Consider the following 21,876-nt stretch of genomic DNA (forward strand, 5'->3'; position numbering starts at 1 on the left):
GCAAGAATTGACAAAGATAGACACTGGTGTTTCGCACATAAGGCTGCGCTTGTCAATAACGCACCCAGGGGCGGGTCCAGCTAGTAGTTTTAGAGATGTATAAGCCCACAATGATGTGGAATCCCAAATTTAATGATGTGTAAGCATAAATAAATAAATCCATACATAAATCCAACCATGGCCATCTGGAGATGTGGCCTGATTTGTCACATTTTGCAGATTTTGATTACAGCTACTGCTAGTGCTTGACTGACATTTTTTGAGATGTTTTTACTTTTTGCGGTTTCCTTATGATATAAAAGATTTTTGTTTGCTTGAGGAAGCAGTAGCAAATGAGAAAAAGTAAGTTGATAAACGCTAAATCAGACTGTTATTGAAAAATTAACAGTCTGACTAACATCTTCGAAATCAAATTTTCTTTGTTTTTCAACATGTGAGGAATGAGGATGTTAAAACTTATTGTGTCATCTGGGGAGAAGAGTAAAGAAAGCGTAAAAATCTAATTTTTAGAAAAATTTATTTAAACGTTCGCCCAAAGTTAGAAAAACCTGGAAATTTCTGCAAAATGTGACAAATCAGGCCGTATCTTTAGGTGGCCATGATCCAACCTTGCAGAATGCAGATGCACCGTAAACAAAACTACTTGTCTATGTTTTAGGGAGCGACCGTCCGATTTTCCCCCACCCCGCTTTTGATCTGCCACGGATCGTATCATTAATTTATGCCACATGCACAAACACCGCTTATACCAGTCAATTGAACACTTGCTGTTATAGAAAAAGAAAAACAGTCAAACCAGCAAGTGCCAAGAGTAAACAATGTAGAAAAGGATGTGATTCCTGACATTCTATAGCAACCCAGCGGCCGTTAACAATACAATCTACATGGTTTCAGACCCTTGTGGAGCAAACATGAAAAAACACACAAAAAGATATCAATACAATTTCCTTGCATTTCTTAAAAAACTTGCTATAGACCAGGGCTACTCAACTGGCGGACCGCGGTCCGAATCCTGACCTTCTGCGTGTTGAAGGTGGACCTCGGGCTTCTGGAAGAGTAACCTCTTTGCCACATTTTAGGACCTCTTTAAACAGATTTCCATTAGGAAAAAGCAATTTTTTGTGATTATCCAAGAAGCTGGGGGCTCGGCCCCAGACCCCCAATGCTTTGCCGTCTTCTCTGATGTGCGATCCACACAGCTACACTACAAAGAAACACAATACATGTTTTCCTTTTTTATTTCTTTGTTTGTGTCAGACAAAAATCCAAGTCGCGTTACTTACATACTACCTGAAAAGTGTTTCGGCTCGTGGGCTACTGGTTGTTTAATTTCCGTGGTTGATTATGAAATATTCACCGGACCGCAAAAATATTCAACTTGTCAAAATGCACTTTTACTAACATTAGTTGAGTAGCCCTGCTATAGATGAACATGAACGTATGGACATTATCAAACAAAAATGTATACTATAGCTCTCAGTATACAGTATTTTTCAATCAAATAAAGATTTTGAGGCTAACATATATATGGGCTGTAGCCTAAAATTCACTCATGTCAAAATGTGTTGATACCATCTTTCAGATAAATTGTTTATGTGCAATCTGTAATATTTCCTCCAGAACTATCAACAATTGTCCGTGCAGTTGTTGTTTAGCTTCTGAGATCATGACAGGAACAGGAAAATTAGTTCTGCCCCAAACATCCCGCTTATCACTATATAACTCGTGGCAAGTCGAATATTGTCATTAAGTTAAATACAAAACTATCAACAATGAATAAGTTGGTTGTATTCGCTTTGCTCTTTGCCGTGGTACTTCTGTCTGCAGATGCATTAAGAAGGTTTGTAACATTTGATTAAAATTAGTTTCTTTAATATTTTTCAATTTGTTAAAACGCTGCATTGCCTAATTAACAATGTATATAATGAGGTTTGTAGCAATTAAAATTTAAATTAAAACTATTTCTATGAAATGGGTGCTTGATGGCATTGCCTGGGCCAAACTCTTATTGTTTAGGCGGCCTTGTTCGAGACTATGCCGACCATGCCGTATACCAACTAGAAGATGCATCAGACGACGAGCCAGATGCATTCGGAAATGCATACTAAATCGCCGCCGAGGTGATGCACCAGGAAATTGGTTGCAAGAGGATGCCCAATGGCCAATAGTATAATGACGCTGATGGGGATTATTATCCAACAAATTATTTTGTAAGATCAGAAATAGTGAAAAATAGTTTTTCATATGCATCTGTTCAACTTGTTAATGAATAAATCAAAGGCATCTTAAGATGCGGCCATGCTTGTTGTAATCTGTCAACTTTTGAAGATTAATACCAACATTCTGACTGGGGTTTTTGTAAAGCAACATCTTACAATCTGTCACTACAGTACCAAAATGATAAAATGTAATTTTTGAACACTTTTGTTACAAAATCATGTGAAACATTCGATTTTATCGACTTCATTCGTATCTATCGCATGTTCGCGTTGCTCGATAAGTCTAAGCGTTTGCAAAGCATCCAAGCTGTGTCAGCGCAGCGAGTACATTATTGTCCTGAATACTTTGCAAGTAATAAACTTGATGAAAGTTGATAAAATGATGTGATGTCTTAAAATAGTTGTTCAATGGTCACAACAAATTCATTGTAACTACGACACAATGATGTAACACCGGTCATTATTTTCAACAAAATATGTGAAAGAAAACAAGTTTAAGTTGATATTCACCTTCTTAAATTAAAAAGAAAGACTTTGGAATGCTCAACATTAGACGAAAATTACTTCATTAAAAAATTCATCCCACAACCACCTTCACATACTTGCAGATGCTTTGAACTATTTCTGCAAACTCTGCAGCTGAGATTTATCGAACTGCTCTGGTCTGTAAATTATTTCATCCGCCAGATGCCACCAAAAGTCGTACCAGGCAGAAACTTTCTAAAAAGTACCATTAAAAAATCCCCTTTGAACTTTTTAGTAATTAACAAAATTCAAAAGGGATTTTTTAATGGCACGTTTCAGAAAGTTGCTGCCTGGCAAATTCCTCAGCTACACAGCAATTCCGGGTATTGACAACTGATCTATATAGAAACACACAATTTAATTTTAGAATTACGGCAATAGATGATTTTTTTCTTTTTTTTTTTCAGAAAATTGGAATGACAATGGAAAAGTCTTATTGGACAAATTTAATGCAAGTCATCATCGGACTCTACGATACGGAAATGCTGATGAAGCTGCTTGAAGCATTTCTTTTACATAGATTTCAAACGTTCTGCAATTTGTGTTTTCAGAAAATAAAATTATGTCATTCACTATGTGTGTCTAGAAAAGTTATGGCTACATGCAGTTGTTTTCTTATTTTTAATTATTTAAACAAACCGGTAAATATGTTTTAACAGCTTGCAATAAGTTCTCAGGTAACATTAGTTAGATATTTCAAAACGTTTTGTTGAATTGTGAACAACGCAGCCTCTGTTTTAGTCACCTGAGTGTGGTCAAATTAATTATTCCTGACTGTGACGTAGGCTAGGGAGGAAGAGCTTTAGCCGCCATTAATCTTAAAATATTCTTCTATCATTTTGTTTTAAGTGCGGCTTCCTTCAACAAGGAATCTTCTATTTTCATCATCAACCCAGCGAATTTGTTTGAATCCAGCTGAGAGAAAATCCATGTTTGATGATTGTGATAACAGTGATGGCCACAAAATTGTCTGTGACGACGCACAAAAGAGTAAAATCCGCAGCTGCGATTAAAATTTCTAAATCTGTTGAATACTTTAAGCCAGAGATCCACAAACTTTGCGTCAAGACAAACGAATAAACGAAGTTATCAAGTAGTTCTCTTCTTAGAGCGTTGCGCGAAATTGAAAATAAAAAAAATAAAAAAGTGTCCACAGAAACGGGACTACGACTCAAATGCTTTGATGTGCTGTCTGCTTAGCAAGGGCGAGGTCAAAATGGGAAGTTGTTGCTCTCCAAAATATTTTAAATAAAACTTTCACACTCTGTTACAGCATTTTTTGACAAAGTTTTGTTATTGATTGAGGCTGAAAGTATCTGCAGAATGCCAATTTTAATGTTGTTTTTTTTTCAAATTTCTGGCAAAGGTCCCCCAGACCCCCTTGTAAGTGTTCCACCTTCGGTGACTCGTTGCCGGGCTTACTCGCATGCGCAAAATCGCTTATTTGCCCCTTCTCTCCAAAATTGTGCTGGATACGCTATTGCTGCAGCAGCAGGTGCTGCTTAGTCACCACAAAATCATAATTCTTTTTCTTCACTGTTCATAAAAATACAAACACAAAATGTCACATCGTAATATTACAATCAAAACACAAATGACCACACACTTTAAATTTGTAGTTAGTGAATTGAATTTGAAGCGCTTTTGCTGATGATAAATAATTTCTGACACTAATTTTCTGGCATCTTTCAAATTAAACTTCCAAAACTAAATGTTAAAAATCAAAACCAGTTCAACTCGTACGCCTGTCTACAATGGCCGACGGAAGTCAATAAAATTGGAATAATAAAAGGAATTAAACTCAGTGTACGTATTTGTAATTTACGTGTTGAATGTATATGGATTAAGAGCAGTCTTGTAAATTCAACAATATTTACAGCACACCAACAATCAGTCAATTTACTAATGGCTTTTTGTTGCTGCTTTTCGTCAATGAACATGTTGAAACGAGGTTCTTTGTTTGAGATAGACACACGCATATCATCTCTTGGATCCAAACAATTCCCCGACTTAGTTTTGATGCTTGCAAGAGTTAATTGAGTACCCAGTTTCACATATGTAGGTCGTCGCAAAAAGAAAAAGGTTTTCTGAAGCTTTTTTGCTAACTGAGGAAATGTGTTGAGATTAACCTTGTTATGATTAACCTTTACCGAAACAAAAAAATGCATTCGGTAACTCTTAGCAGAGTTTTTTTAAGTCAAATTAATATTCATGGGCTAAAAACAATAAAAACTATTAATACTACAAAAAGTGCTCAATGCTAAGCAAAAAAGCAAAGCAGAGCGAATTAAATCAAATATAGTTATTACTATCTGAACCCTTAACATCCTGTTTCACCTTTAACGGATCATCAGAAGGTCTTATTCAAATAGAATATATTTCAAAATAGAATCTATTCAAATAGAAATATTACTAGGCTATATATTTCAACCAAATCGAAATGAGCGAATTTAAGCCTATATAATCCAACCTTGCAAATATACCGAGAGAGCGACCGCCTGATTGCCCCCCACCGGATCTACCACGGACTGCATCATTAATTTATGCCACATACTATCAAACGGTGGGATGGCGCATTGGCTTTCCAATTATGTAATCCTGGTTCGAATCCCTGCTTCAGCTGGTTGTTGAAAACAACGCTAACCTCTACCCAGTGTGTAATAAATTGGGTGGGCATAATTGCTGCATAAAACGCGGCCGAGAGAAAGGAACTGGCCACTCTACTCTCCTTAGTGCCGAAGGCTTAGTACAATGAGAACCTTATTTTCTCATACCCAACACTTGAATCAAGTATGGGACCACTTTCATCTTTTACTATCAAAAGCTGCTTATACCAGTCAGTTGAACTCTTACTGCTGTAGAAAAGGAAAAACAATCTCAATTGCAACCCAGCGGCCGTTAACAGTACAATCTACATGGTTTCAAGCTATGTGAACGCATGGACATTAGCAAGCCAAGGTGCATACTAAAACTCTCAGTATGTTTTTCAATTGAATAAAGATTTTAAGGCTAACATGTATGGGCTGTAGACTAAATTTCACATATGTCAAAATGTGTTAATACCATCTTTCAGATAAATTGTTTATGTTCAATCTGTAATATTTCCTCCAGAACTATCAACAATTGTCCGCGCAGTTGTTGTTTAGCTTCTGAGATGATGATAGGAACAGGAAGATTGGTTTTGCCCCAAACATCCCGCTTGTAACTATATAACTCGTGGCAAGTGCATACTATTGTCAATGGCAATACTATTGGCAATGCATACTATTGTCATAAAGTTAAACACAAAACGACGCACGTCGGCAGGAGTGGCCGAGTGGTTAGCGCGTTGGGCTCGCAGTCGAGAGCCTGCATGTTCGACTTCAGCCACCTGCACTTGCTGTTGTTTCTCTGGGCAAAAAACTTTACGATAATTGCCTCTACCCAGTGATCGATTTCGAGTAATGGGTAGTACCAAATTTAAGTCATAAATAGAGTAGACAACCGGAAACAGACATTGCCGTCGGCTGCAGCGTGGGTCAGGTGTACGTCGGAAGGCGTACACCGATGCATAGCGCTCAAGTCCGCTTTCCCGCAATGCAAGATAAAGATAATAAAACAAACAAAAACAAAACAAAACAAACTATCAACAATGAATAAGTTGGTTGTATTCGCTTTGCTCTTTGGCCTGCTACTTGTGTCTGCTGATGCATTAAGAAGGCTTGTAACATTTGATTAAAATTAATGTGATTAATAATTTTTAATTTGTTAAAACGCCGCATTGCCTAATTAACAATCTATAAAATGAGGTTGGTAGCATTTAAATTGAAATTATTTTAAAAAAATTGGTCGTTTGGTGACATTGCTTGAGCTAAACTCTTATTTGTTCAGGTGGCCTTGTTGGCAAGCATGCCGATGCCGTGACCCAACCAGAAGATGCTTCAGACGACGAGCCAGATGTATTTGGAAATGCATACTAAATCGCCGCCGAGGAGATGAAGCAGGAGATTTGGGTGACGAGAATGCCCAATTTCCAATGTAACACTGACGCTGATGGGGCTTATTAACTAACAAATTATTTTGGTAAGTTTGGAAAACTGTGAAAGAATTGTTTTTCATATGCATCTGTTCAACTTGTTAATGAATGAATAAAAGGCATCTTAAGATGCGCCCAGGCTTGTTGCAATCTATCAACTTTTGAAGATTAATACCAACATTCTGACTGACGCTTTTAAAAAGCAACATCTTACAATCTGTTTCTAAAGCACCAAAATGATAAAATGTAATTTTTGAAAACTTTTGTTAGAAAATCATGTGAAACACTTGATTGTATCGACTTTCGTGCATCCATCGCATGTTCGCGTTGCTCGAAAAATCTAAGCGTTTGCAAAGAATCCAAGCTGTGTCAGCGCAGCGAGTGCATTATTGTCCAGAATACTTTGAAAGCAATAAACTTAATGAAATTTGATAAAATGATGAGATGCCTTAAAAATGGTTTTCAATTGTCACGAGAGCATGGATAGTAACTACGTCACAATGATGTAACACCGGTCATTCACTTCAACAAAATATATGAAAGGGAACAAGTTTAAGTTGATATTCACTTAAATTAAAAGGATCGACCCTTGAAATGCTCAACATCACACCAAAATTACTTCTTTAAAAAATTTATCCCACAAGCACCTTCACATACTTGTAGATGCTTTGAACTATTACTGCAAACTCTACAGCAGAGATTTATCGAATTGCTCTGGTCTGTAAATTATTTCATCCGCCAGATGCCGCCAAACGTTGTACCAGGCAGCAACTTTCCAAAAGGTACCATTAAAAAATCCCTTTTTATGATTTTTTAATGGTACCTTTTGGACAGTTGCTGTCTGGAAAATTCCTCAGCTACACCTACACAGCAAGTCCGGGTATAGATAACTGATCTATATGAAGAAACATAATTTAGTTTTAGAATTACGGCAATATATGATTTTTTTTCTTTTTTTAGAAAATTGGAATGACAATGGAAAAATCTTATTGAACAAATTTAATGCAAGTCATCATCGGACTCTACGAATAACGATACGGAAATGCTGATGAAACTACTTGAAGCATTTTTTTACATAGATTTCAAACATTCTGCAATTTGTGTTTTCAGAAAATAAAATTATGTCATTCACTATGTGTGTTTAGAAAAGATATGGCTACATGTAGTTGTTTTCTTATTTTTAATTTTTTAAACAAAGCGGTAAATTTGTTTCAACAGCTTTCAATACGTTCTCAGGTAACATTAGTTAGATATTTCAAAACGTTTTGTTGAAGTGTGAACAGCGCAGTCTCTGTTTTAGGCACCTGAGTGTGGTCAAATTAATTATTCAAGCGATATCCTGACTGTGACGTAGGCTAGGGAGGAAGGGTTTTACCCGCCATTTAATCTTAAAATATTCTTTTATCATTTTGTTTTAAGTTCAGCTTCCTTCAACAAAGAATCTTCTATTTTCATCATCAACCCAGCAAATTTGTTTGAATCCAGCTTGAGAGAAAATGCCATGTTTGATAATTGTGATACAGTGATGGCCGAAAAATTGTCTGTGACGACGCACAAAAGAGTAAAATCAGCAGCTGCGATTAAAATTTCTAAATCTGTTGAATACTTTAAGCCAGAGATCCACAAATTTTAGATCATGACAAACGAATAAACGAAGTTGTCAAGTAGTTCTTGGAGCGTTGTGCGAAATTGAAAAAAAAATGTGTCCACAGAAACGGGACTACGACTCAAATGCTTTGATGTGTTGTCTGTTTAGCAAGGGCGATGTCAGGGGTCAAAATGGGAAGTTGCTGCAAGTTGTTTTTTTTTTTTCAAATTTTTGTGAAAGGCCCCCCAGACCCTCTTGTAAGTTTTCCGCCTTCGGTGACTCGTTGCCGGGCTTACTCGCATGTGCAAAAGTACTTATTTGCCCCTCTCCTCAAAATTGTGCAGCCTACGCCCCTGCTGCTAAGTCAACACAAAATCATTGTTCTTTTACTTCACTGTTCATAAAATAACAAACACAAAATGTGACATCACAATATTACAATCAAAACACAAATGACCACACCTCAAACTTCTAGTTAGTGAATTGAATTTGAAGCGCTGTTACTTGTGATAAATAAATTCTGACACTAATTTTCTGGCATCTTTCAAATTAAACCTCCAAAACTAAATGTTAAAAATCAAAACCACATCTGCATCCAGGCATTACATTACAGTTTGCACGTTGTTAAGGCTTGTGTATATAGGTCTCTATGATGCCAATGAAATATAAACGCAACAATTTTCGCACATTTACATGGCAGCCTTCTCGAAACGTTGCGATGCACCAGTGCGCTGGGGCGTCCAGTTTGTGAAACTCTGGGACATAGGTTTCACCACTTTTGGCACAGTTTGCTTTAACTTCAACATAACCAGTTTTAAAGTTTTAACCCATTAGTGCCCGGTCATCGTTCTAGTCGGAATATTTTTACAATTTTTTTTATGTAAGGTCCATATAGGTTGAATATGAATATTCAAAAGAAATTTTTCTGATATCTGCACCAGGAATGCAGAAAATGGTACGTCCCTGTATGGACGCTTGGGCATTCATACGAATATTTGATGTAAAATAAACGAAATTAATATTTTCGGTAATAGAAATTTTTAAAGTTGTAAAAAGCAACACTACTGCTCAATGACGTTAAAAATGAATTTCTAATAAAAATGCATCGTTTTTCTATTAGATTTATTGAGAAACGAACAAACGAAACTCGATCTAAACAGATAATATTACAAACTCCTTTCAGTTATAATACATTTCGAAGCAATCTGGGTGCAGTCCACCATCACACCGATGGCATCTGTATGACTTGGTTTGTGACAGTGTTTGCAGACACCTTTTTTGTTCGTCTTGATGATCAGGTGATTGCCCTGATCCCTTCTGATCTTTTCAGGGTTGGCAAGTGCATGCGTCGATGGTAAGCAAGAAAATGTGTTGTTTCCATTGATCATAATTGTCATTTCTACACATGATCAGATAAATTCACGGAGGCTAATCTTTTCCATATCTTTCTCTTCTGTGATTGTCCCAATTGTTCTATAAAACCTCCAAGCTTTGATAATATTTACTCACTTAGCACATTTTCCCAAAGGTTCGTTGTCCACAAAGTTAGATGCAGCGTATACTGGTCTAAAATCTTTCCACACACAATGGTTTGATCTTCTCCAAGGTAAAGTTGCTTTATATCTCCCCTCTCTCATATCATTGGTCTCTTTCTTTAATGGTAAAGATAGATTGTTCATTCAATTTTGCTTCATTGTCCCCAAAACACGTATCCCTTTCTAAGACAAATGATCTATCAAATCCAGGCTCTTGAAAAGATTGTCGCACACAACCTCTCGATCCAGAAATCGAGCATATTCTACAAGGCCATAAACAACGTCTGGCTCCTGACTCAATCCATTTTTGAAGATGTTTGTTTTGATCCAGCGTAAGGGACACAGTGGATTAGCTTTCCAGTGGTGGTGCACATAGACCAAATTTTATACCCAAATTTTGTTGGTTTGCTCTTTATAAATTGCTTGAGAGGGTGGGGACCAAAATAACTGGTCATTGATTCGTCTACAGCTACGTACTCAGTTTTTTCAATAAATTTGGCTGCTGTCTCATTCAAAGTCTCAAAAAGAAGGGCAACTTTCCAAAATGGGTCGTCTTTGGGGTGGCTTGAGTTGGCGAAATGGGTATAGCGCATTACCTCATCAGAAAGACTCTTTGACATGGCTCTTCTTACCACCACATTGCTTGTATCTTTTCTCCTTTCCCAATACATCCTGCGTGTGGAAGGAGTGATGTATCCTGTCATAAACATTATTGTATGCTCTTATTAAAGAATTATCCACCTTGACTGGAAGGCCAATTTGTTTTGTTGTGCTGCATACCTCTGGGTCTATCTCACTACTTTGTTTACAAAATCATTAAAGATGAAGAGTTTTATAACATCATACAGCGCTTTCACATTATCAGGATCAATGGATAAATAATCATGGCTGAATTTCTCAGCTTCAGGAAAAGGAGGATTTTTTCCCAGTTGATTTTTGGCGGTAGACTATATCCTATCTTTGTTTCTGATGCGTATAAATGGTATCTTTTCTTCTGTGAACTCTTCTTCACTTGATGATGAGCTAGGAAACACAATGTTTTGTTGACGACCCTTCCTTTTTTAGTTACAAATGTGACTTCTCCAGTACATTTGGGTGATTATGTAAACTTTCTCTTGGCAAGCTTGTTGCACGATAGTTCTTTCAAGTCATTTAACGCTTTGGGTGTTGACCCACTTTCTTTACGATTCTTCTTGGGTTCCAACGCAATGGGTTGGCTTTGGATGGTCCCGGTAGCGGGTCTGTCTCATCGTTATCAAATGTAGGCCTCTCCTTCAACAAAATCCATATCCTGAGTGTCTTCATTGTGATGAATCATTAATTTGCCTTTCTGGTTCAGGATTCCTTTTCCGATATTTTTAACGTTTTTGACACCCTCATCTTCATTTGCACTGTCCTCATCGGTGTCCGACGTTTTCTTCGTAAACAGTTCTTCGTAAAGCAATTGAATACGTGAATTCAAAAAGGGCCCAATTCCACATTTTGCCAATTTTCACTTTTTTGTGTTTTTCTCCTCTTCTTGGTGTCCTCTACATGATGCGTGCAAAAACAGCTGATTTACTATAACCAAAACGTGAAAAATGCTCGGTCAATATTTCTACTGAATGCAACAAGGGCCCAACTGGTGGAATTGGGCCCTTGTTGCATTCAGTCAGCTAAAGCGAAAACAATGTTGGCTTTGTGTAGTCTGCCGGACTTTGCTCGTGGGACTTTTACAGCTGTAGCTAAATACAGCAACAGCTTACTATTTATGTATTAAACATTATTTTTGCATTTTTAGATTACTTTCCTTTGAATAAAGATTAGTAATATTAGAATTGGCAGCACTAGTTTAGTTTGTCATACAGTCTACTGGTCTGTGGTACCGGTACTGGTTGAGTAGCCCACAGCATCAGCCTTGTTGTTATACAGTAGCCTTCAGTTTATCTCTGAATAAAAAGGTTAATTCCCATAAAGATGTCTGAACCAACAGTTACTGATGCAACTTGTGAAGAAGCTAGTGAAGTAAGAGGAAGAAAAAGAATGGGGCTGCTAAAAAAATGAGGGCTGAAGGGAAAAGTTCCACCAATAGCAGAGGAAAGAAGATCGATGCTAGAAAAACTGGAAACAACTGCAGGTATAATAACTTAATTTCTGTAGCAAAGAACAACTTATTTTTTATGGTTGAGTTTTTAGTTTTAGGCTAGGCCTAGCCTATAGCTTACTTAACATTACAGTAAATTACGTAGGCCTATGTCATGGACTTCTAAATAGTAGCATCTGGACTGAAAACTCAGTGGGCAACAGTAGGCCAAACAGTTGGTACAACAGTTGGCCAACAGCCAAGTAACTAACCCTGTTGGCCCACTGTTGGCCAACTGTAAGTTTCCAGTCCAGATGCTACTATTTAGAAGTCCATGCTTATGGGTTTAATTTGGTCTTTCCTTTCAGTACTGGTAATCAGTTTCAGCAATATTTTTTGTTTCTAGTTGTGCTTATGTATCATGGTATAGCCCTTCATGCAGCTATTAAGTACCGGTATCTTTAACTGTCACTACAGTAGGCTACTATTTGTTGGCACTGATAGGCTAAAGTGTTTGTTATTCTTTTATTAGATGCAAAAGAAGATGCATTAATATGCTAACTGATGCCACAAAATCTTGGATACCAAGGAACCACACCAAAGGACAAAAGAGGGAAGAATGGCAAACAGATTACTAAAAGTGATGATATCAAGCTGAAAATTGATACTCATATTTGCAGCTTCCCCTACCGGGTGTCTCACTATGGTGGTCACGGGAACAAAAGGTGCTATCTTGGGTCTGACCTCAATGTCCTTAAGATGTATACTTTGTTTCTCGAGAAACATTATCCACAACATTATGCTGAGTACAAAGATGGTAAAGACCCACAAAAGCTAGACTGTGAAGTGAAGTATCAGTACTATTATGAGTACTACAAACTAAATTTCAACTATGGCTTTGGGAGACCAAAGACAGATGTATGCACAGTGTGTGCTGAGCATGAAGCAAACATAAAGCTTGAATCAAACGCTGCCGCTTAGAGAGCACTGAAAGTCAAACTTGATATACACAAGCGAAAAGCCAAAGAATTCTTTACGGCACTGAAAGAAAAACTGCACTGGTGAAAGACCAAGAGGACACAGAGTGTCTGTGTTTTGGTTTTAAGCAAAATATGCCATATCCACACATTGCAACAGGAGATGTGTTTTATAGCCGGCAACTGTCGTTATTTGTTTTTGGTATACATTTGGCAAAAACTGGTAAAAGTCGAATATATACCTGGCCTGAAACAGAGGCTAGAAGGGGTGCAAATGAGGTCTTGAGCTGCCTTCACGACTACATCACTAATCACCTTGATGCAAATGCACGCAAATTGCATGTATTTACCGATGGGTGTCGCGGCCAAAACCACAACAATACCATGGTGCAATACCTGCATACTTTAGTATTGAATAGCAGATTTGACTCTGTAACACACCGTCTGCCCATGCGCGGTCACAGTTACCAACCATGTGACCGACAGTTTGGCATTATCGAGAGGATGCAGAGAAGACGAGATCATGTGGAGTTGTACTCCGGATGGAACGAAATGATACGCGAGCGTTTCCAGCTAACAGTCATGAAAGGAAATCAAATGAAAGATTTTAAAGCTGCACTTCGTTAATGCTACAAAACCAACGTGAAGGACTGGAAAATAACACAGTACAAAGTTTTTAACTATGATGCTCCTAACAAGCTACAAATCGTAACCTCTACAGATATGAATGGAACGATCGAACAAAAGTTTCGCCTTTTAAAGCCAGCATTCACCCGGGTGGAATACCCCACTGAACCCCTACACAGTGGTCCATGTTCAGTTAATCCTAAGAAAGTAAAAGATGTGCAGTCACTGGCACGATATCTGGGAGAAGAGGGAAGAGAATACATGAAGACCTTGAATACGCACATGCCTCACGGTGAACCTGAAGAAAAGTCCAATTATGAAGAGTGACCATGACTTTGAAATGTTGTAAACATTGCTGCATGATAGTTTTGCCTTTCTCTGTGTAGTTCAGGGGTTCTTAACCTGTGGGTAATTACCCACTAGTGGGGAATTTGAGGATTTCAAGTGGGTAATTTGAAGTTGGGTTTGTTGTTCTATGTGTACTCCAGTGCAGTGGTTCTTAAACGGTGGGAAATTTCCCACCAGTGGGAAATTACTGAATATCCATGCAGTGGGAAATTCTTTCTGGTCTGGAAGTGGGAAATTGTTTTAAGTTTTACTCGAATATCCAAGGATGTAAATCTGATTAGTTAGTCACAAAAGTAATATTTTTTAACAAACACCGAGTCCTAGTGCATTGTTTTACAATTCATCTGGAATCAGATTTGCGTTGTGCAATCTCAAAAATAGAGCCTGACATTGACTCGATCGTCACTGAAAAGCAAAAACAAAAATCGCATTGACATTAATGGACAATCTTTAATGTTATTCTTCTCATTGAAATTGTTCTTTTTGTTAAATACCATTGTGCTATGACAGATATGTCACACAGGTTACTAGGATTCATTTTGATTTTTCAGTCAGTTTTAAAAGTATGTGGGGAATATAGGTTTATTAAGTAGCGGAAGTGGGTAATGAAAGAAAAAAGGTTAAGAACCCCTGGTGTAGTTGAATCAATCTTATTATATTCTGTGCCCATTTTCTTATTAATAAAATAGTCAAAAAAGAGTTGGTAGCACATACAATCTTGTTGATTTGTAAAAGGGCCCAATTTTGGTGAATTAACTTCCCCACAATTTCGTAGCGGAACCTACCCCTGATGAAATTTTCATGCTTATTACTACTTATCAGTATATCTAAACATATAACCAATATTGAAGTTCCAGCACTAAGATAAATGGCAGTAAAAAATAAAACGCGTTTATCTCAAAATCACATTTCTGGTAATTGGGCCCTTATTGAATTCATGTATTCAATTCTTCGTAAGCAATTTTTCGTAAAACAATTCTTCGTAAAGGTAATTCTTTGTAAAACAATCCTTCCCAAAGCATTTATTCGTGCATGCAATGGAGATTTGATGTATACGAAGAAATGCTTTACGAAAAATTCTTTTACGGATTTCATTTCACCAACAACTGTTTACGAACAATTGTTTTACGAAGAATTGCTTACGAAGAATTGCTTTACGAAGAATTGTTTACGAAGAATTCGCCTATAACCGTCCTCATCGCTCACGTTGCTGGATTCCCCAGGAGAAAAATTTATAATTTATATTTATAATATCTTTATAATATGTGGGCTCTTTGGGTGGAGCTTCTTCAAGAAGTTCGGGAACAGTGAAATGAATTTTCCTGTAAAGAATGCAAAATTTTGATTATACATGAACTTCTTTTAAAGATAAAGATAAATTAAAGATACATGAAGATTTACAGTAAGACCTCAATTTACAGTACAAAAACAGTGAAAGCGCCTAGATTCTAAAGCACCACCGTCTGCACACGAAAATGATGACCTAACCTACTAACCCAACTAAAACGCACGGTTTTGGAAATTGAATATCAGCACGTTGCCTATAACGTTCGTTTTTCCACCAAACATGAAAACATACGAAATCCTATAGCATTAAGCAAACTTGCCCATATGTCTACAGTTTGGCCAAAAAGCGTTCGTGCCAGTGCCCAAGCGTCCCTACAAGGACTCACCTAACTTGTAACGTATATTCTGAAAAAATTATAGGAAAAAAATAAAATATTTCACTTTGGGCACATAGCTATACATATTAATAGATTTATCAAAACACAAAGTTGATAAAAAAATAATTTTACATACCTCGATTTGTAGGTCACAGTTCGTGTACCATGTGCTGGCTCTATATCTCACAAAAGGTCCACCTTGAACGTTGTATAGTGAACGCTAAAACTTATTTAAGAAAATACTCTTGCGCTGTTTCTATAGCAATAATGCTATTCTCACCAGAGAAAAAAAAAAGAAGTTAATACCAGCAATCTGAAGAAAGCAATTCGGAATCTAAAATACCCAATTTTTACGTCCTTGTAGGGACGCGCGGGCACTAATGGGTTAAAACAAATTCATTTTTGATGCAGCTCAAAAACGTAGCAATTGTTAGTGTGATACACACGAAACAAGATTTTAGAAAAAATGGGGCAGAAAATATTGGCACAGAAAATAATGTCACAAGAAAAAGTGCCACAATGACATTTCCTTCTTTGCTGGATTTTATGATCAAGGAGACACCTCATTGTTTTGTGACCCTAGTCAAATAAACAAAACGAATTAAGCCGCAAGCAAACTAAATTAAAACAAAAAATGCTCAACTTGATGAAAAACACATTGTTTTGAGACTTTTATTCAAAAACTATTATTATGCCATGTAAACATTGCTTAGCAATACAAAATGGGATGTTGGACATATATTTAATAACTGTTCACATGTTCATCCAGAATGGCCAACTGTTCACATAATTTACACTTAGGCATCACCAAAGCGTATATTGTTACAGGCACCACACAAGAACTGTGCAATTTTCTTGCGTCCCGCGTTGAAGTCTTCACAGAGATTCTTCAGGCGTTGTTGTTTAATGTAGACCCTCTTTCGTTTCTTCCTAGGAGGTTAGCCTACAGCATCTTGTGCCAGTGTGGCAGTGACTGTAGCTTCTTCCTGCCTAAGTGCCTTAGTACACTTCCAGATGAAAAGGTGGCGGTGGCCAACAAGATGGAAACATTTTTTCCACCCCTCACACTGGTTGTTGGTTCTGGGGCAGCCGTTGACAGTGATGCACATTCCAGACCTCAAGAGGCTAACAAGGAAGTAGCTATACGGCGCAAGTTGACCATGGCATCATCTTGATGACGTCGACAGCCAGGGCGAAAGGTCCTACTGACATAGGTTGCATCAAAGTAACACAGCAACGGCAAAGCAGAGGACACTGGTCGCGAAAATAGGCCACGCTATCGGAGACGCTATCTATTGAAAGTAGGGCCAAAGGATCCATCTAACAACAGAACTGTTTGCTTTTCGTTGTTTTTGTAAATGTTGTTAGCGCCAAAGTTTTGGGTCTGCCTTTAGATGCTTTGAGTTAGATGGTAAAAGCAACCGTGGGTCTGCACTTCTGGTTCTAGAGATAATGCGATGGCTTGGATGGCCGCTTGCCTAAAGTCCACAATAGCAATCAATGGATCCAGGGTGAGGTCCAACTTATGGCAAAGGTCCATGACTCCGTACAAACGCTCTTCGTAGATGTCCTAGGTCTTGGTCTGGAGGAAAGCTAAGACGGTTGATACAGATGCCTGAGTCAGAGGAACTCGGATGACATAGAGCTGGAGAAACCCTAGTGATGCCATTGCAAAATTACCATCCATCACCAAAGTTTCAGCTGCAACCAATATATGTTCAAGTGCTGCATTTGGGTCAAAGATTATACGACGGTCGTTAGTGTCAAGACTGTTGTCGTAGAAGTGGAATGGATCACCTTCTGATGATTGCATCCATTCACCTTCGACACGTAGTTCACGAAGAAAAGCTGGCTTTGCTGAAAAAAAAATGGAACGCTAATTGCGGAGGGTCCTCTTGATTGAATCTTGGCCACGAAGCTTTGCCTTGGCGGAAATCGATTATCTGCATCTAGTCAGCATAGATAGATGAGGGTTTGTCTTGAATCTATGTCGCCTTCGTCTTCATTTTGTGCCTTAGTAGAACAGACGGAAGCATTACCAGGACAGTCGTCGTGTGGGTTAGCAGTCTTGGGGTCACTTATCTCTATGTTGTCCCATCTTCATTTATACCATGTTGTCCAGCAAACACATCTTCACCTGATAGTTGAACCCCTGGTGACCTGCTGCGTGTCCATGTGCCCTTGGTAATACATCTTCGCTCTTCCCTTGTTGCTATGTAGCCTATGACTTCCATGATAATGTTGGCTGGAGTTTGTTACCCAGGCTTATATATAGAAGTTCTTCAGACTGGACTTCACCGATTTCACTAAAATTGCCTCTGTCTAAGTGGAAACAATAATATGCGAGTTCCTGAGGTGTTTCGGAGACTACAGTCACCAAACAATGAGGTGTGTTCTTAATCTCTACTGTTAGGTAGGTCACACCTCAAGTGATAAGACACAAAAAAAGGAGTTTTTATTTCAATTTAGTTTGCTTGGTGCTTAATTCCTTTTCTTTATTTGACTAGGGTCACAAAACAATGCGATGTCTCCTTGATTTCCGAATTCATCAAAGAAAGAAATGTCATTCTAGCACTTTTTCCTCCTTTGCATTTGTGCCATTATTTCCTGAGCCATTGTTTCCTGTGCCATTATTTCTTGTGCCATTATTTCCTGTGCCATTGTTTCCTGTGCCATTATTTCTTTTGCCATTTTTTCTTGTGCCATTATTTCCTGTGCCATTGTTTCCTGTGCCATTATTTCTTTTGCCATTTTTTCTTGTGCCATTATTTCCTGTGCCATTGTTTCCTGTGCCATTATTTCTTTTGCCATTTTTTCTTTTGCCATTACTTCCTGTGCCATTGTTTCCTGTGCCATTATTTCTTTTGCCATTTTTTCTTGTGCCATTATTTTCTGTGCCATTGTTTCCTGTGCCATTATTTTTTTTGCCATTTTTTCTTGTGCCATTATTTCCTGTGCCATTGTTTCCTGTGCCATTATTTCTTTTGCCATTTTTACTTGTGCCATTATTTCCTGTGCCATTGTTTCCTGTGCCATTATTTCTTTTGCCATTTTTTCTTGTGCCATTATTTTCTGTGCCATTGTTTCCTGTGCCATTATTTCCTGTGCCATTTTTTTCGTGGATTGCGAAACAATAATGAAATGCTTGAGAATCCTACAACGCAGAACATTTCATGTCATGATGTACAAAATGAGCTTGCTTTTCTTGGGGATAAAGTGCTTGGCCAATGGCCAAGTTGTATATACTGGTTCGTTTGTGGCTGATTCAAACAAGATGGAAAGTAGGCCTATTTTAAATTTCTGTTTTGGTTTATTACTATATTATTTTACCTTACCTTGGTTCCCTTTTGAGTTTAACATTTCAACTGAAGAAATCTCGATATTGTTTCAAACACTTCTTGTTCAGTGACATATCTAAAAGAGGGCACTCGGTCACGTGCCTCGATCAGAAATTAAGAAAAAACATGTCAGTTTTCTTCATTTTTGCAAACTTATCTCAGTTAAAATGCAAAAATAATGAAAAAGGCAATATAACGCAATAGAACAACTGCACGCCCAGCAAGCTGGTGCAAGAGAGAGGCCCAATTACGGATCCATAGGATGCACTGCCTTATAATTATAAATTCAAGAAAAATGTACAAGTCCAATTGATGTCAAGTTATCTTGTTGTGTATCGCGATTTCGAATATTGAATTCTTTTCAGCACAACTTTATCTCAGTTATCTCAGTTAGCCTACTTTGCTTTTAAGATTTGTTTGCAAGCCAATGACGACGTTAAGACCATAATTATACAAAAATTGTTGATAGACTGGTTAATATGACATAATGGTGGAGGTGCTGCACCAACCAAGGTGCAAGGTATTCTCAAAACAATTACACAAGTTTTTTTCACTGACCCGGTTTTTGCTATCGCAAAGTAAAAGTAAACAAGTAAGACCGACTAATAGTTGTGTAGAGTGTATTACAAAGTATTCACAATTATCATTATATTTCCCACTCAATCAACAAAAGGAGCTTTGGAGCTTCTTGTCTGGCTTGATTGTAACACTGTACGAACTCTATTATGCACACCACAATAAAGTATACGAATGGGGTGTATTTCAAGTGGTTTAGCCCACACCTGCTTTGTGATGGTCACGTAAACATAAATGTTACCCGCCATAACCTTTTACCATTTTTAATAATTTTGTTCATTAAAATAAAAGTATTAAAAAAAACTGTTTTGTATTGTACAGACGGTAACTTTTCTTGTCATGGTACGGATTTGCATGTAAAATTTGTACAATTTGATTTCAAGAGTGCAGTTTTCAAAGTGCCATAGTCACATGTTGCTCAATAAGAGTTAGCAATGAAAAAAATGCTTTGACAGTCACTTATGCCTGGGCTACCCAAACTGTGCGTCACATATTGTAATTTTAAGTTGTCAAATAAATAAAAAGTCGGCCAGCAATGAGTAGTTTATATTAGAAACTGTCCAACAAGGAGTCGTAGGCTATATAAAATAATTTTCTGAAATGAAGTAGCACAATAAAAAGTTTGACAAGCCTTGATCCTACGTTGATCTAAGCGACGTTGCAAACTTTCAGCGCGAAAAAACGTGCCAAAGTCAATTGGAGAACTTAATTTGGAATTGGGGAACTTAATTTGGAAGCTTTGGACTTGGGTACTTTTGAATTACTCTTTTTAGTTATATTTTTACCGAGAAAAGGGGTAGGCTACAAAGTTTCATAAGTAACATTTTGTTCTAAGGAATGCTTCCAGATGCCTGGGCCATTCATATTCATATGTAAACCACTGTACGTCATCAAACCAAGTTCACTGAGAGCGTTTCAAATATCTGTAATAAGTTCCTTTTTTATCTAAACTTGCCCATGCAGTTGTTTTTTTCGTATTAAACGAGATATTAAAGTTTACAATATGAACAGAACAATTGTGTTTGCCCTGAACATCGCGCTTCTAGCTTTATAAGTCGTAGCAAGTCAAATTTTGTCATAAAGTTAAACACAAAATTATTTCAGAGAAAACGACTCAAACGTGTTTGTAAAGGGGTAAAAACTTTACACACGCCACAAAATGAAAGCAGGAAATTAGCACGCGCCATACGTTTTCAACACATAGTTAGTCTGGTTTTTTAAACAAAACATCCGAAAAAGAAGTTTATTTTTTACAAACGGAAACCTTTTTTGCAGGAGCATTGTTTTGAAATCCATCTTGTGTCACATTTTTCGAAAGTGAGAAGGATATCTATCTAAACAAAACATGTTTTTCTATTTCTTAATTTCTTCTTGAAACAACGGACCATCAGAACACACCAAACGAGCACGAGATAACAAACACAAAATTAAACTAGATTTGTAAGTAGTGTAGCGGCCAGTTTCCTTTGCTCCCTTTTTGTTTTGTTGGTGCTCTCTACCGCCTTCCGCAAGGCACGCCTAGTACATTTCGATAAATTTAGTTGTTTGGTTTTTGTCCGCCATGGAAAGAGCACTGTAAGTAAATGTGGGTTTTAATCTCCTATTAATATTGTTTTTATGTTTCAGCACTGGAACATTGTTAAATTTAAATCAGTTTTTGATCACCTGCTGAAAGACACAATTAATTTGTCATAAACGCCATTGTTGGCTATTGTTCTCTGATTCCTGTTTGGTGTTACCTGGTGATTTGGTATTTGCTTAGGTTTGAACCTTTTGTTTTTCATCTTTGTTTGTGTACTTTCTTTCTTTATGCCTCTCGGCCATGTACGACCTGGGTGACCAAGTTTTTGCCTTTGTTGCACATATTTGCTAGCTCCCATTCATAAACTGCATTTTTATACAAGTTTGCTAGTGCTCATTTCAAATAGTCTCTGTAGACAGGGTTTCTACAAGTAGTATACACTTTGTAAAAAAGTATGCTTTTTTACTTACTTTTTGTTTTTAGATCTGCAATTACAGATGGAGTATTAGACATTTTGAAAGAAGAATTTGATCACGCATGCTCTTGCTACTACGTGAAATCACTAATTTACAGTTTTTCTTTTGGAAATCATAGGTTTTTACCGGTAGGCACTTTAACAAGCAGATTTCTAATAAACCACGAACCAATCAGAAGCTACGTTGTTCAAGACGTCATCAAGGTTGCGTTTAGAAAGATTAAAGGAAAAACGCAAATTCTAGCTAAATTAAATCAATGCTTTGCCATCAGTTGACTTGGCGCATTGGGTTAGGGCTGTGGTAGTCATTACATTGACGTAGGTTTGATACCCACCTCTGCTATAGCTCTTTTTTCTTCTGTAATTACCAAACAAAGTTCAAAGTTTAAAGTAACAAAGTCCCTT

At 37.4% G+C, this 21,876-nt stretch overlaps 1 long non-coding RNA gene across 1 annotated transcript; it reads left to right on the forward strand.

Moving 5' to 3' along the window:
* The first annotated feature begins 1,732 nt into the window (after positions 1-1,732).
* LOC145786001 (uncharacterized) lies at positions 1,733-3,317 on the forward strand. Its single transcript, XR_014291239.1, has 3 exons — positions 1,733-1,840; positions 2,017-2,210; positions 3,152-3,317. It is a non-coding gene; the product is annotated as an uncharacterized LOC145786001 (long non-coding RNA).
* Positions 3,318-21,876: the final 18,559 nt, after the last annotated feature.

This window comes from Aplidium turbinatum, chromosome 16 (assembly GCF_918807975.1).
Source record: "Aplidium turbinatum chromosome 16, kaAplTurb1.1, whole genome shotgun sequence".
In the NCBI taxonomy this organism is placed as follows: Eukaryota; Metazoa; Chordata; class Ascidiacea; order Aplousobranchia; family Polyclinidae; genus Aplidium; species Aplidium turbinatum.